Here is an 18,574-nt window from a genome sequence, read left to right as displayed (position 1 = left end):
ATATTTTTGGTATTTTTATGATAAAGATAGACCCGGGGCCGTAGGTTTCACTAGTGGCTTCTCTCGAGAGCATAAGTATTCTACGGTGGGTGAACAAATTACCGTTGAGCAATTGACAGAATTGAGCATAGTTATGAGAATATCTAGGTATGATCATGTATATAGGCATCACGTCCGAGACAAGTAGACCGACTCCTGCCTGCATCTACTACTATTACTCCACTCATCGACCGCTATCCAGCATGCATCTAGAGTATTAAGTTAAAAAGAGAGTAACGCCTTAAGCAAGATGATATGATGTAGAGGGATAGGCTCATGCAATATGAAGAAAACCCCATCTTGTTATCCTCAATGGAAACAATACAATAAGTGCCTTGCTGCCCTTACTGTCACCGGGAAAGGACACCGCAAGATTGAACCCAAAGCTAAGCACTTCTCCCATTGCAAGAAAGATCAATCTAGTAGGCCAAACCAAACTGATAATTCGAAGAGACTTGCAAAGATAACCAATCATACATAAAAGAATTCAGAGAAGATTCAAATATTATTCATAGATAGACTTGATCATAAACCCACAATTCATCGGTCTCAACAAACACACCGCAAAAAGAAGATTACATCGAATAGATCTCCACAAGAGAGGGGGAGAACATTGTATTGAGATCCAAAAAGAGAGAAGAAGCCATCTAGCTACTAACTATGTGTTGGAAATATGCCCTATAGGAAATAATAAAATGGTTATTATTATATTTCTTTGTTCATTATAATTGTCTATTGTTCATGCTACAATTGTGTTATCTGGAAATTGTAATACATGTGTGAATACATAGACCACAATACGTCCCTAGTGAGCCTCTAGTTGACTAGCTCGTTAAACAAAAGATAGTCATGGTTTCCTGACTATGGACATTGGATGTCATTGATAACGGGATCACATCATTAGGAGAATGATGTGATGGACAAGACTCAATCCTAAGCATAGCTCTAAGATCGTGTAGTTCATTTGCTATAGCTTTTCCGAATGTCAAGTATCATTTCCTTAGACCATGAGATTGTGCAACTCCCGGATACTGTAGGAGTGCTTTGGGTGTGCCAAACGTCACAACGTAACTGGGTGACTATAAAGGTACACTACAGGTATCTCCGAAAGTGTCTGCTGGGTTGGCACGAATCGAGACTGGGATTTGTCACTCCGTATGATGGAGAGGTATCTCTGGGCCCACTCGGTAATGCATCATCATAATGAGCTCAATGTGACCAAGTGGTTGATCACGAGATCATGCATTACTGTACGAGTAAAGTGACTTGCCGGTAACGAGATTGAACAAGGTATTGGGATACCGACGATCGAGTCTCGGGCAAGTAACGTACCGATTGACAAAGGGAATTGTATACGGGATTGATCGAATCCTCGACACCGTGGTGCATCTGATGAGATCATCGAGGAGCATGTGGGAGCCAACATGGGTATCCAGATCCCGCTGTTGGTTATTGACCGGAGAGTCGTCTCGGCCATGTCTGCGTGTCTCCCGAACCCGTAGGGTCTACACACTTAAGGTTCGGTGACGCTAGGGTTGTTGAGATATTAGTATACGGTAACCCAAAAGTTGTTCGGAGTCCCGGATGAGATCCCAGACGTCACGAGGAGTTCCGGAATGGTCCGAAGGTGAAGATTTATATATAGGAAGTCAAGTTTCGGCCATCGGGAAAGTTTTGGGGGTAATCGGTATTGTATCGGGACCACCGGAAGGGTCACGGGGGTCCACCGGGTGGGGCCACCTGTCCCGGAGGGCCCCATGGGCTGAAGTGGGAGGGGAACCAGCCCCTAGTGGGCTGGTGCGCCCCCCATGGGCCTCCCCCTGTGCCTAGGGTTGGAAACCCTAGGGGTGGGGGCGCCCCACTTGGCTTGGGGGGCACTCCACCCCCCTTGGCCGCCGCCCCCCTTGGAGATTGCATCTCCTAGGGCCGGCACCCCCCTTGGGGTCCTATATATAGTGGGGGGAGGAAGGGCAGCCGCACCCTAGCCCCTGGCCTCTCCCTCCCGTGACACTCCTCCCTCTCCCTGAGCTTGGCGAAGCCCTGCCAAGATCACCGTTGCTTCCACCACCACACTGTCGTGCTGCTGGATCTTCGTCAACCTATCCTTCCCCCTCGCTGGATCAAGTTGGAGGAGACGTCTTCCCAACCGTACGTGTGTTGAACGCGGAGGTGCCGTCCGTTCGGCGCTAGGTCATCGGTGATTTGGATCACGACGAGTACGACTCCATCAACCCCGTTCTCTTGAACGCTTCCACGCGCGATCTATAAGGGTATGTAGATGCACTCCTCTCTCCCTCGTTGCTAGATGACTCCATAGATTGATCTTGGTGATGCATAGAAAATTTTAAAATTCTGCTACGTTCCCCAACAGTGGCATCATGAGCTAGGTCTATGCGTAGTTTCTATGCACGAGTAGAACACAAAGCAGTTGTGGCGTGGATATTGTCAATTTGCTTGCCGTTACTAGTCTTATCTTGATTCGGCGGCATCGTGGGATGAAGCGGCCCGGACCGACCTTACACGTACGCTTACATGAGACTGGTTCCACCGATTGACATGCACTAGTTGCATAAGGTGGCTGGCGGGTGTCTGTCTCTCCCACATTAGTCGGATCGGATTCGATGAAAAGGGTCCTTATGAAGGGTAAATAGAAATTGGCATATCACGTTGTGGTTTTGGCATAGGTAAGAAACGTTCTTGCTAGAAACCTATAGCAGCCACGTAAAAATTTGCAACAACAATTAGAGGACGTCTAACTTGTTTTTGCAGCATGTGCCGTGTGATGTGATATGGCCAAAAGGATGTGATGAATGACATATGTGATGTATGAGATTGATCGTGTTCTTGTAATAGGAATCACGACTTGCATGTCGATGAGTATGACAACCGGCATGAGCCATAGGAGTTGTCTTAATTTATTTATGACTTGCGTGTCAACATAAACGTCATGTAATTACTTTACTTTATTGCTAAAGCGTTAGCCGTAGTAGTAGAAGTAATAGATGATGAGACAACTTCAAGAAGACACGATGATGGAGATCATGATGATGGAGATCATGGTGTCATGCCGGTGACAACGATGATCATGAAGCCCCGAAGATGGCGATCAAAAGGAGCAAATGATATTGGCCATATCATGTCACTATTTGATTGCATGTGATGTTTATCATGTTTTGCATCTTATTTGCTTAGAACGACGGTAGCTTAAATAAGATGATCCCTCGTAATAATTTCAAGAAAGTGTTCCCCCTAACTGTGCACCGTTGCGAAGGTTCGTTGTTTCGAAGCACCACGTGATGATTAGGTCTGATAGATTCGAACGTTCGAATACAACGGGTGTAAGCCAGATTTACACACGCAATACACTTAGGTTGACTTGACGAGCCTAGCATGTACAGACATGGCCTCGGAACACGGAAGACCGAAAGGTCGAGCATGAGTCGTATAAAAGATATGATCAACATGAAGATGTTCACCGATGTTGACTAGTCCGTCTCACGTGATGATCGGACACGGCCTAGTTGACTCGGATCATGTTTCACTTAGATGACTAGAGGGATGTCTATCTAAGTGGGAGTTCATTGAATAATTTGATTAGATGAACTTAATTATCATGAACTTAGTCTAAAATCTTTACACTATGTCTTGTAGATCAAATGGCCCACGCTGATGTTGCCCTCAACTTCAACGCGTTCCTAGAGAAAACAAAGCTGAAGGATGATGGCAGGAACTATACGGACTGGGTCCGGAACCTGAGGATCATCATCATAGCTGCCAAGAAAGATTATGTCCTAGAAGCACCACTAGGTGACGCACCCATCCCAGAGAACCAAGACGTTATGAACGCTTGGCAGTCACGTGCTGATGATTACTCCCTCATTCAGTGCGGCATGCTTTACAGCTTAGAACCGGGGCTCCAAAAGCGTTTTGAGCGACACGGAGCATATGAGATGTTCGAAGAGCTGAAAATGGTTTTCCAAGCTCATGCCCGGGTCGAGAGATATGAAGTCTCCGACAAGTTCTTCAGTTGTAAGATGGAGGAAAATAGTTCTGTTAGTGAGCACATACTCAAAATGTCTGGGTTGCATACCCGCTTGACTCAGCTAGGAGTTAATCTCCTGGATGACACGGTCATTGACAGAATCCTTCAGTCGCTTCCACCGAGCTACAAGAGCTTTGTGATGAACTTCAATATGCAGGGGATGGAAAAGACCATTCCTGAGGTATATTCAATGCTGAAATCAGTGGAGGTGGAAATCAAAAAGGAACATCAAGTGTTGATGGTGAATAAAACCACTAAGTTCAAGAAAGGCAAGGGTAAAAAGAACTTCAAGAAGGACGGCAAGGGAGTTGCCGCACCCGGTAAGCAAGTTGCCGGGAAGAAGTCAAAGAATGGACCCAAGCCTGAGACTGAGTGTTTTTATTGCAAGGGAAGTGGTCACTGGAAGCGGAACTGCCCCCAAATACTTAGCGGACAAGAAGGCCGGCAACACTAAAGGTATATGTGATATACATGTAATTGATGTGTACCTTACTAGTACTCGTAGTAGCTCCTGGGTATTTGATACCGGTGCGGTTGCTCACATTTGTAACTCAAAGCAGGAGCTGCGGAATAAGCGGAGATTGGCGAAGGACGAGGTGACGATGCGCGTCGGGAATGGTTCCAAGGTCGATGTGATCGCCGTCGGCACACTGCCTCTACATTTACCTACGGGATTAGTTTTAAACCTCAATAATTGTTATTTAGTGCCAGCTTTGAGCATGAACATTGTATCAGGATCTCGTTTAATTCGAGATGGCTACTCATTTAAATCCGAGAATAATGGTTGTTCTATTTATATGAGAGATATGTTTTATGGTCATGCTCCGCCGGTGAATGGTTTATTCTTAATGAATCTGGAGCGTAATGTTACACATATTCATAGTGTGAATACCAAAATATGTAAGGTTTATAATGATAGTCCCACATACTTGTGGCACTGCCGCCTTGGTCACATAGGTGTCAAACGCATGAAGAAGCTCCATGCAGATGGACTTTTGGAGTCTCTTGATTATGAATCATTTGACACGTGCGAACCATGCCTCATGGGTAAAATGACCAAGACTCCATTCTCAGGAACAATGGAGCGAGCAACCAACTTATTGGAAATCATACATACTGATGTGTGCGGTCCAATGAGTGTTGAGGCTCGCGGTGGCTGCCATTATGTTCTCATCCTCACTGATGACTTGAGTAGATATGGGTATGTCTAGTTAATGAAACACATGTCTGAGACCTTTGAAAAGTTCAAGGAATTTCAGAGTGAGGTTGAGAATCAACGTGACAGGAAAATCAAGTTCTTGCGATCAGATCGTCGGGGAGAAGACTTGAGTCATGAATTTGGCACACTTAAGGAAATGTGGAATAGTTTCACAACTCACGCCGCCTGGAACACCTCGGCGTAATGGTGTGTCCGAACATCGTAATTGCACTCTATTGGATATGGTGCGATCTATGATGTCTCTTACCGATTTACCGCTGTCATTTTGGGGCTATGCTTTAGAGACTGCCGCATTCACTTTAAATAGGGCTCCGTCGAAATCCGTTGAGACGACACCGTGTGAATTATGGTTTGGGAAGAAACCTTAGCTGTCGTTTCTAAAAGTTTGGGGATGCGATGCTTATGTCAAGAAACTTCAACCTGAAAAGCTCGAACCCAAGTCAGAAAAATGCGTCTTCATAGGATACCCTAAAGAAACTATTGGGTATACCTTCTACCTCAGATCCGAAGGCAAGATCTTTATTGCCAAGAATGGATCCTTTCTAGAGAAAGAGTTTCTCTCGAAAGAAATAAGTGGGAGGAAAGTTGAACTCGATGAAGTATTACCTCTTGAACCGGTAAGTGGAGCAACTTAAGAAAATGTTCCTGAGGTGCCTGCACCGACTATAGAGGAAGTTAATGATGATGATCATGAAACTTCACATCAAGTTGCTACTGAACTTCGTAGGTCCACAAGGACACGTTCCGCACCAGAGTGGTACGGCAACCCTGTCCTGGAAATCATGTTGTTAGACAATGGTGAACCTTCGAACTATGAAGAAGCGATGGCGGGCCCAGATTCCGACAAATGGCTGGAAGCCATGAAATCCGAGATAGGATCCATGTATGAAAACGAAGTATGGACTTTGACTGACTTGCCCGATGATCGGCGAGCCATAGAAAATAAATGGATCTTTAAGAAGAAGACAGACGCGGATGGTAATGTAACCATCTATAAAGCTCGGCTTGTCGCTAAGGGTTATCGACAAGCTCAAGGGGTTGACTACGATGAGACTTTCTCACCCGTAGCGAAGCTGAAGTCCGTCCGAATCATGTTAGCAATTGCCGCATTCTATGATTATGTGATATGGCAAATGGACGTCAAAACAGCCGGAAGGTTTTGTCGATCCTAAGAATGCTGACAAGGTGTGCAAGCTCCAATGCTCGATTTGTGGGCTGGTGCAAGCATCTCGGAGTTGGAACATTCATTTTGATGAGATGATCAAAGCGTTTGGGTTTACGCAGACTTATGGAGAAGCCTGCATTTACAAGAAAGTGAGTGGGAGCTCTGTAGCATTTCTCATATTGTGTGTGGATGACATACTGTTGATGGGAAATGATATAGAATTCTTGGAAAGCATAAAGGCCTACTTGAACAAGTGTTTTTCAATGAAGGATCTTGGAGAAGTTGCTTATATATTACGCATTAAGATCTATAGAGATAGATCGAGACGCCTCATTGGTCTTTCACAGAGTACGTACCTTGATAAGATATTGAAGAAGTTCAAAATGGATCAGTCAAAGAAGGGGTTCTTGCCTGTATTGCAAGGTACGAGAGTCAGCACGGCTCAATGCCCGACCACGACAGAAGATAGAGAAAAGATGAGTGTCGTCCCCTATGCCTCGGCCATAGGGTCTATCATGTATGCTATGCTGTGTACCAGACCTGATGTAAACCTTGCCGTAAGTTTGGTAGGAAGGTACCAGAGTAATCCCGGCATGGAACACTGGACAGCGGTTAAGAATATCCTGAAGTACCTGAAGAGGACTAAGGATATGTTTCTCGTTTATGGAGGTGACGAAGAGCTCGTCGTAAAGGGTTACGTCGATGCTAGCTTTGACACAGATCTGGATGACTCTAAGTCACAAACCGGATACGTGTATATTTTTAATGGTGGGGCAGTAAGCTGGTGCAGTTGCAAGCAAAGCGTTGTGGCGGGATCTACATGTGAAGCGGAGTACATGGCAGCCTCAGAGGCAGCACAAGAGGCAATCTGGGTGAAGGAGTTCATCACCGACCTAGGAGTCATACCCAATGCGTCGGGCCCGATGACTCTCTTCTGTGACAACACTGGAGCTATTGCCCTTGCCAAGGAGCCCAGGTCTCACAGGAAGACCAGCCATATCAAGCGTCGCTTCAACTCCATTCGTGAAAGTGTTCAAAATGGAGACATAGATATTTGTAAAGTACATACATACTTGAATGTAGCAGATCCGTTGACTAAACCTCTCCCTAGAGCAAAACATGATCAACACCAGAACTGCATGGGTGTTCGATTCATCACAATGTAACTCGACTATTGACTCTAGTGCAAGTGGGAGACTGTTGGAAATATGCCCTAGAGGCAATAATAAAATGGTTATTATTATATTTCTCTGTTCATGATAATTTTCTATTGTTCATGCTATAATTGTGTTATCCGGAAATCGTAATACATGTGTGAATACATAGACCACAACACGTCCCTAGTGAGCCTCTAGTTGACTAGCTCGTTGATCAAAAGATAGTCATGGTTTCCTGACTGTGGACATTGGATGTCATTGATAACGGGAACACATCATTAGGAGAATGATGTGATGGACAAGACCCAATCCTAAGCATAGCTCTAAGATCGTGTAGTTCATTTGCTATAGCTTTTCCGAATGTCAAGTATCATTTCCTTAGACCATGAGATTGTGCAACTCCCGGATACCATAGGAGTGCTTTGGGTGTGCCAAATGTCACAATGTAACTGAGTGACTATAAAGGTACACTACAGGTATCTCCGAAAGTGTCTGTTGGGTTGGCACGAATCGTGACTGGGATTTGTCACTCCGTATGACAGAGAGGTATCTCTGGGCCCTCTCGGTAATGCATCATCATAATGAGCTCAATGTGACCAAGTGGTTGATCACGGGATCATGCATTACGGTACGAGTAAAGTGACTTGCTGGTAACGAGATTGAACAAGGTATTGGGATACCAACGATCGAGTCTCGGGCAAGTAACGTACCGATTGACAAAGGGAATTGTATACGGGATTGATCGAATCCTCGACATTGTGGTTCATCCGATGAGATCATTGAGGAGCATGTGGGAGCCAACATGGGTATCCAGATCCCGCTGTTGGTTATTGACCGGAGAGTCGTCTCGGTCATGTCTGCGTGTCTCCCGAACCCGTAGGGTCTACACACTTAAGGTTCGATGACGCTAGGGTTGTTGAGATATTAGTATACGGTAACCCGAAAGTTGTTCGGAGTCCCGGATGATATCCCGGACGTCATGAGGAGTTCCGGAATGGTCCGGAGGTGAATATATATATAGGAAGTCAAGTTTCGGCCATCAGGAAAGTTTCGGGGGTAATCGGTATTGTACCGGGACCACTGGAAGGGTCCCGGGGTCCACAGGGTGGGGCCACCTGTCCCGGAGGGCCCCATGGGCTGAAGTGGGAGGGGAACCAGCCCCTAGTGGGCTGGTGCGCCCCCCATGGGCCTCCCGCCTAGGGTTGGAAACCCTAGGGGTGGGGGCGCCCCACTTGGCTTGGGGGCACTCCACCCCCCTTGGCCGCCGCCCCCCTTGGAGCATCTCCTAGGGCCGACGCCCCCCTTGGAGATTGCATCTCCTAGGGCCGGCACCCCCTAGGGGTCCTATATATAGTGGGGGAGGGAGGGCAGCCGCACCCTAGCCCCTAGCCTCTCCCTCTCACTCCCGTGACACTCCTCCGGTCCTCCCTCTCCCTGAGCTTGGCGAAGCCCTGCCGAGATCACCGTTGCTTCCACCACCACGCCGTCGTGCTGCTGGATCTTCATCAACTTGTCCTTCCCCCTTGCTGGATCAAGTAGGATGAGATGTCTTCCCAACCATACGTGTGTTGAACGCGGAGGTGCCGTCCATTCGGCGCTAGGTCATCGGTGATTTGGATCACGACGAGTACGACTCCATCAACCCCGTTCTCTTGAACGGTTCCGCGCGCGATCTACAAGGGTATGTAGATGCACTCCTCTCTCCCTCGTTGCTAGATGACTCCATAGATTGATCTTGGTGATGCGTAGAAAATTTTAAAATTCTGCTACGTTCCCCAACACTATGGACCCGTAGGTCTGAGGTAAACTACTCACACTTCATCGGAGGGGCTATGGTGTTGATGTAGAAGCCCTCCGTGATCGATGGCCCCTCCGGCGGAGCTCCGGAACAGGCCCCAAGATGGGATCTCATGGATATAGAAAGTTACGGCGGTGGAATTAGGGTTTTGGCTCCGTATCTGATCGTTTGGGGGTACGTGCGTATATATAGGAGGAAGAAGTACGTCGGTGGAGCAACAGGGGGCCCACGAGGGTGGAGGGCGCGCCCCCTACCTCGTGGCCTCCTGTTACGTGTCTTGACGTAGGGTCCAAGTCTCCTGAGTTGTATTCGATGAGAAAATCACGTTCCCGAAGGTTTCATTCCGTTTGGACTCCATTTGATATTCCTTTTCTTCGAAACCCTAAAACAGGCAAAAAACAACATTTCTAGGCTGGGCCTCCGGTTAATAGGTTAGTCCGAAAAATAATATAAAAGTGGATAATAAAGCCCAATAATGTCCAAAACAGTAGATAATATAGCATGGAGCAATCAAAGATTATAGTTACGTTGGAGACGTATCAAGCATCCCCAAGCTTAATTCCTGCTCGTCCTCGAGTAGGTAAATGATAAAAACAGAATTTTTGATGCAGAGTGCTACTTGGCATAATTTTAATGTAATTCTTCTTAATTGTGGTATGAATATTCAGATCCGAAAGATTCAAGACAAAAGTTCATATTGACATAAAAATGATAATACTTCAAGCATACTAACTAAGCAATTATGTCTTCTCAAAATAACATGGCCAAAGAAAGTTCATCCCTACAAAATCATATGGTTTAGTCATGTTTCATTTTCGTCACACAAGAATGCTATCATCATGCACAACCCCGATGACAAGCCAAGCAATTGTTTCATACTTTAGTAATCTCAAACATATAAACTTTCACGCAATATATGAGCGCGAGCCATGGACATAGCACTATAGGTGGAATAGAATATAATGAGGGGAGTTATGTGGAGAAGACAAAAAAAGGAGGAAGTCTCACATCAACGAGGCTAATCAATGGGCTATGGAGATGCCCACCGATTGATGTTAATGCAAGGAGTAGGGATTGCCATGCAACGGATGCACTAGAGCTATAAATGTATGAAAGCTCAACAAAAGAAACTAGTGGGTGTGCATCCAACTTGCTTGCTCACGAAGACCTAGGGCACTTGAGGAGGCCCATTGTTGGAATATACAAGCCAAGTTCTATAATAAAAAATTCCCACTAGTATATGAAAGTGATAACATGAGAGACTCTCTACTATGAAGATCATGGTGCTACTTTGAAGCACAAGTGTGGCAAATGATAGTAACATTGTCCCTTCTCTCTTTTTCTCTCATTTTTTTTCTTTTTTGGGCCTTTTCTCTTTTTATGGCCTTTATCTTTTTTATGGCCTTTTTTTTATATTCCTCACTTGGGACAATGCTCTAGAAAATGATGATCATCACACTTCTATTTATTTACAACTCAATGATTACAACTCGATACTAGAACAAACACTATACCATGACCAAAAATTAGAGGTCATAATATCTGCCGGGAAAACAGGCCATTGGAGGCAGATTAACTGTCGGGAAAGGCTTTTGCCGGCAATTACAAACCGCCCTTGAAAGTCCTATCGGGGAAAGTAATTCCCGACAGTTACCCTATACGCCGGCAGAATATCTGCCCTTCATGTTCTTGCCTTTACCGGCAGTTAGCACTATTACCGGCACAGAGATCTTCCCCGGCGGGCTGATTATACAGGGCAGTTAGAAGATATCCCGGCAGCCAGTCTGCTTGTATTTTTCTTCACTGCGACCACACAAATCTCCCATATTGTATGTATTTCGACAGCTATGATTTATCTTCAGTCCATTTTGTGCCATCTATATATAAAACACACATGCATACAGTAATAAAGATAGCATCACACTTCAGAGATAGTGCATATACTAATTATGAGCAATCCATCATCCATACATCATTAGTCCAGGACAACTAAAAGCTAGCACAAAGATCCATTATGTGTGCCTACATGCACACACATGCATATAATACATCATTAGTCCAGGACAACTAAAAGCTAGCACAAATATCCATTATGTGTGCCTACATGCACACACAGGCATACAAGTCCAGTAACAAGACAAGCAAAAGCACAACAATCCATCAGGTCTACATGCACACATGCGTACAGTTGTAGGTTCACAACTCAAAGTAGTACATCATAGACAAAAGCACAAAATATACAATCTGGTTTTAGGTGTAAACATATCCCAGCAGAAGATCCTTTTAGCTCACCAAACACACCGCATTTGTGGATGCAAAGGCATTATGCCGGTGTCCTGTAAAGAAAGAAATGGCCAAATAGATCAGCTCAGAAGAACACATGTTCCAAACATATATGTTGCATCGACTGAAAAAGAAAATCGACTCAACCAAATGAAAGAGACACATGTGTGTCACCCTGTATGCATTCCACAAGGCACATACAGAATGTGTGGATGTACTCATAAGAAGAGATTGTGCATTGTGTATGCATCACTAGGAAAATCAATGTAACTGATCACTATAAATATATACCAATAGCCATCTTGTTCGGTGCAGTATAATTTCTCATGATTGCTGTTAAGTAAATAGAACATTCAAAAACTGCAGCTAGGGATCAATTACTAGCAATCCAGTGGCAATGCAGGGTGTCCACCATTCTGTTTTCTTGTACATGTTTGTCCTATTTAGTGTGTAGGGAAATAGTGCAGAACAGGACAATAGCACCGGTTCGTAAGGCCCTTTAGTGCCGGTTTAGGAACCGGCACTAAAGTTTCGGCACTAAAGCCCCCCCCCCTTTAGTACCGGTTCAGCACGAACTGGCGCTAAAGTGCCACCACGTGGCATGAGCTCACGCCCTGGTATGGGGGACCTTTAGTACCGGTTGGTGTTACCAACCGGTACTAAAGGTTTTTTTTATTTTTTTTTGAAAATTTTGGAATTTTTTTTGATTTTTTTCGATTTTTATTTCTTCTGAATTATTTGATGATTTAGTCTCTAATCACCTCTCTTAACTGCTCAAGTGTGGATCACTCATTCCAAATCATCTAACTTCCCCACCGGTCACCCGTCCCTCTCACTACTCCAGCCCGAGCATGCTTAACTTTCGGGTTCTATTCTCCTTCGTTTCCAAGTCTGCACTTGTTGTTTTCTTGACAATAGTAAGATGTTAATCCTATTAACCCTCAGGAGTTTAGCTTGAGCATGAAGTCACACATTTCACCGTTTGAGTTTGAAACTATTATTCTAAAAAAACAGTAATTATTTAGAAGGGCTAATATTTCTTGAATAAGTTTGACCACAGTTTGACCATAGTTTGACCAGATTTGACCAAAATTCAAAAAATTGAAATAATTATTTAGTAACACTAATATTCTTGAATAATTATGTAGTAACATTAATACTTCTTGAATAATTAGTTTGACCAGATTTAACCAAATTTTTTTAAAAAAACTGAAATTTGACCATATCTTTTTTTCCTTTTGGAATTTGAGGATTCTAAAAAATTCCAAACAGGCCGTAGGGTTTTCGTGCTGAATTTTTTGATATATTATACGTTTTTTTTCCGACGTCGTATGCAAAAGTTATAACCGTTTTACATTTTCCCTACACTTTTTGCAAAACATGTCCAAATTTAAGTTTTCAAATTTTCCTAACTAGTAGATGTAGTAATATAACTACCTCTCGAAGGATTTTATTTTTTGAAGTTTTTATCATTTTCTTTTGATTTTTCGGAGCTGAAATGGCGATACACGGGGGGGGGGGGGGGTAGAGTTTGAAAATTGCCCTATAGTGCCGGTTTGTGTCACAAACCGGTACTATAGGTCAGACCCCTTTAGTACCGGTTCGTGGCACAAACCGGTAGTAAAGGCTAGCCCTTTAGTACCGGTTTGTGACACGAACCGGTACTAAAGGTGATCGTGGGGCCCCGGCCTGACGCCAGCCTGCCATCACCCCTTTAGTACCGGTTCGTGGCACGAACCGGTACGAAAGGTTCAACACGAACAAGCATTAATGCATAGCCGTTCGAACCGGCACTAATGGTACAATTAGTGCCGGCTCAAATTCAAACCGGCACTAATGTGCTTCACGTTTGACCCTTTTTCTACTAGTGGGGCCGTACCCAAGAATAAAATAGGGGCAGTGCAAAATCAAAAGGAGATGGTGCTAATGCCTTGAGGGTGGAAAGTTTGCTGCTTGCTTTCAGAAAGAATTGCAGGCACATAAATGTCTATCAAAGTTTAAGTAGTAGCTGCATAATTATCTAAGAAACAAAGTTGTTGTTTGTGATTCAAAATAGGACTTAAGCATGTATTTGAATGTAGGCACATTTTTTATCTACTAGGAAAACCATAGAAAGTACAAGTTGCTCATGAGAAAATAAAGAACTTTTAGGTTCCTACTTTCAATCACATGCTTCACTCAGAAAAATAATAAGTCATCTGTATGTGAAAAGAGAAACATATCTTTTCTTTAGGTGTAAAATATTCCAGAATTCTAAGAAGATGCAATACCTTCAAGATGTGGGGACTGCTATGGGCTGTCATGGTTGCTTCTGCATAACTTTACGAACAACCTCAATCTGCAAACATAGGATTGTCAATATGAAGCAATTTGAGAAACAAACTGCTGAAATAGACATGATCAGGAAGAAGTTTTACATATCTACGAGGCCATGCAATAGATCGCCCGAGAGCATTCGCCATGGTCCTCACATTCCCATAAGGGCGTTGCAAAATAGCATCCTTTTTCATCACCATGTTAACTACGACTTCACAACATTGAGAACCAAGTTCAGCACCCGCCACTATCTTTGTCCTATCAATTGAAGGAATAGTTGCCTTCGCCACTGGTATGTTATAAGGGCGGGAGATAGAGTACAATATGACATCCTGTCCAACCTGGGACAAGCAAAATATAAGGCAAATTTCACAAAATGTGTGTCAAATATAAAGCAATAAATCTTTAGGAGCAAGAGTTTTTTTTACTTGGGGAGTCTTTTGAGTGACGGTTGTGTTTTGATGACCTAGTTGTTGATTCATCTGTTGGACCAGCACTTGCTTCTTCTGTTGTGTGATTTTTGGTTGACTTTATACCATTGGTCTATTTGACATCTACATCTAAAGAGAATTTTTTGGACGTTATTTAAAAAGTCTCGTTGACAATACTAAAATAATGCATTTTCATTTGAGCAATGCATACCACGTGATCATCCTCCTTTTCAGCAGCCATGTACCCAGTCTCACTATTTTCGCCTTCATCACAAATATACTGCACCAAGCCAATACGAGTTAGCAAAGAAGGAAAGATAACTATACTATTCATAAAGGTTTCAAATGGGGACAATGCCAAAAAACACACCTCGTCTTGTGCAGAATTGGAATCATAGTGTGGACTGAATTGCTCCTTTTCTTTAGCCTGAGAAGCTAACATCATCTTTTTCATATCTAGGACTTCGTTCATAACAATGTCCATTTTTCGATCGGTTGCTTCCACACGCTCCCTTAAAAGTGCAGCCTCTTCCATAGCTTGTCGACATTCTTCCTCAGCCAGTTGGAGCCTTGTTGATTTCAATTTTCTAGTTTCAGGCATGCGTAGATCTGATGCACTTGGCCCCATGCCTATACATCGAACATATCCATTCCTCTTTCCAAATACATGCGAAAAAAGATCGCCTTGCTCTATGGTTTTTTATAACAATTCTGGTTGTTCATTTGCTTTGTTCTCTAGCTCTTTCTACAAGGAGGAACCACAAAAATAAGCATCACTACAAATGGCTCTACTACATGAAAGTACTTACTATTTAGTACATACAATGTTTTGTGCCGCTGCCGCATTGGATGGAACTCCTTTTTTAGTAGTGTGTGTTATAACAAACGCTTCATCTCTACGTGGGGGACATCCATTCTTCTTGTGCTACATTCAATTTATTATTCTATGAGCCAGCACATATTTAGATGGGTTAAAGAGTTGTAGGAAATAGTAGAAAAAATGTACCTCTTCTTCAATAACACGTGCATGACTCTTGCTGCCAGTTGTATGAAACAAGGTCATCCCTTGGCGATTTAACTTCCCTATCTCACTATGTTGCTAAAGTATAAGAAACAATGATCATGATCAACAGTTAGAGCTTTTCAAAAATGAACACTGGACAATGATCTTGCAGCATACCTTAGCTGCATTAGTCCTCCAATGGTCAATAAGCCATTTCCAGTCATCTTCATGAACCCTAGCATCACAATCAGCAAGGAGCTCCTCGTCAGTCTTTTCTTCATGAAAATACAAAGCCTTCAAATCTGATTTGAAATCTCTCCATTTCTTAGCAGCACTTCCCATGACCCAGTCTTTAACTCTTTCATCCACTTCATAGTACAACTGGTTATCAAGTTGCCAAAATTCAACAATGAATTAGAGGATGAAACATAAGTCCATAAGAAATTTTTATATATGTGCATCACAGAAGTTACCTTCAAAGTATTCCACAATAAAAGCTTTTCTTTGGCTCAACCAACCTCCAGTCAGGTTTGGCAAGTGATACTATCTCACTATTTTTAACCAGTGTGGCTATAAAATTTGCAAACTCGGTGGCATTGTCCCCCACAAGCTGTCCCTTCTCATTGATCTCTAGCCTAATTGGTGGCTGGTTCCCTCTTGAGCGAATATCAGCCTTTCTAGTATAGCTGCGTCCACACTTCTTCTGTTGTTGACCACCATCTATATGAACGTAGAAAAGAATTAGTTAGATCTCCGAAATGAAAAAGGTTAAATGCCTAAAAAATAGAACTACCTACCATGTTGTGTCGCTGCATTAACATCATCTTCATTCTCTTCTAATGCAGCATCTCGCATGTCTTCATCATCGTGCCTAGAATCAGCTCTAGCGGTGTCCGATCTTAGTATGCATCTAGGCATTTCAAGAGCTGACTGACTAGATGTGTGTTGACTTTTCTGCAGATAAGCACATGTTGTTAAATAGCTACCATACACCTGCACAGTTGAATCAACACACAAGCAAGTCTTGGAAGGCCACCATCACCTTTGTCTTGTTGTTTTGTTCATGCGAAGACTTCTCTGCAAGTCTTGGAATTAATTGATGCAACTTCTCTATGTTCAGCCTTAGAGTCTCTGCCCGCGCTTCTTCATATGAAGTAGTATTAGCCCTTTCTCCTCCGTTTGCCATTCTTTTTCCTGAAAAAGGTAAAATATCTGAATTAGAAAAAGGTTTAATGCAATCTGAAATACAAAAACAAAGATGTAGTCTTACAAGACTGGTTAAAAAGGGTGTCTTATGAACAATCTGAACTAGAGGAACACATGAATATTAATTAGAAGAGGTATTTTGCAGAAATGTTAAAAGCTAAAAACTACATACTTATCCTTCTTGACCTGTCGAACAATTGTTCCATCTATATCTTCTCTGATATGAGGTGCACTTTTAAGATCAACCCGGAGATCTACATTAGCATCTAAATCAGGGAACAGAACCACATGTTCATCAACTTTCTCGAAGTTCTCTTTCCTTTTCCAAAAATATCATAAAGGATTCCTGGTTTGGACTAAACAACGCTATACCAATCTTTGTCAGTGGTATGTTCAACATAATACACCTGAGTTGCTTGCGAAGACAAAATGAATGGCTCATCAGACAATTTCTCACCAGAGTTAAATAAATGCTTAGCCTGCACATTCGTGATGCCAAATTTATCGACTTTTACCCACTTGTCTGGTACATGGTTGTCAAACCAATCACATTTAAATAGCACGATATTTCCTTTGTGTTGATAGTTTAATTCCAGAATTTCTGTTATCACACCATAATATATTTTACTCCCCACTATAAGATTTTCAGCATTTATAGATGTTTGTGCAACTAGAGCAACTCCACTACTTTGGCTGCGCCTACCATCATCGTAGGACCTTGTGTGGAAATTTACCCCATTTATAGTATAGCTGCTATATGTTTTTGCAGCAATGAAGGGTCCAGACGTTAAAGTTTGGATCTCTTCGGACACTTCTTCACCATTCTCTACTAGCTCTGCCACATGTAATTTAAACCACTCATGGAATTTTTCATGCTGGATGCGACTAATATTTCGATGACCGGTTGAGGACAAAAACTCAACATGCTTTCTGCAGTAGTTAAATCAAATTTGAGTAACATATGGGGAAACAAATTCACTCTATGAAAACAAATGACATAACTGACCTCAAGTATGGTTCAATATGATCATAATTAAATAAGACATATCTATGTGCTTGAAGCCATGTTTTATTGTCCAAAGTCACATCATGTTTTCCAGCCAAAGGCCGACCCGTGTTGTCAAAGAAGGGCATAGTACTAGGAGTGCTGCTAGGACCAACAAGCTCATTTGCATTAAGTCGACTAAATCTAGTCTCATAGTCTTGTAAATAACAAGAACAAAAAGTGATACACTCATCAAACACATAACTCTCTGCAATTGACCCCTTTGGATGACTCTTGGTGCGGACATATCCTTTTAACCTCATCAAAAACCTATACATGATTGACATAGCACATATGAGCGTAAAAAATAAAAAGATTTTTTTTATGATACTAACAAATAGGTGCAGAATTTGACCTTTCAACTGGAACATGTTGGTGTATTTTACTGGCCCCCAAAGCCTCACTTGGGCTGGAAGATGGACCATTAAGTGGACCATAAGATCAAAAAAGGATGGAGGGAATATAGTCTCGAGAATGCTTAATGTCTCAGTAATTTCTTCCTCTAGCTTCTCCATATCACTTACACAAATAACGGGTGCATAAATTTTCTTGAAGAATCTGCTCACACGTGTCAATGCAATGCCAACGTGCTCGGGCAATGTTCCTCTAATAGCCAATGGAAGTAAATTTTGCAAGAGAATGTGATTATCATGTCTCTTCAATCCAGTAAATTTTTTCTCATTAACATGGACGTGGTATTACAAATCAGAAGCATAGCCATAAGGAAACTTGACCCCTTTAAAAACTCCACAAAATAGCTTTTTCTGCTCGGATGTCATTAAGTAAAGTGCTGGAGGTACATAATATGAATCTTCTCCTAAGTCAGTAGGATGAAGATAAGCTCGTATACCTAGATCTCATAGATCAAGA

This window comes from Triticum aestivum, chromosome 6A (genome assembly GCF_018294505.1).
Source record: "Triticum aestivum cultivar Chinese Spring chromosome 6A, IWGSC CS RefSeq v2.1, whole genome shotgun sequence".
In the NCBI taxonomy this organism is placed as follows: Eukaryota; Viridiplantae; Streptophyta; class Magnoliopsida; order Poales; family Poaceae; genus Triticum; species Triticum aestivum.
This window is presented reverse-complemented; position numbering follows the sequence as displayed.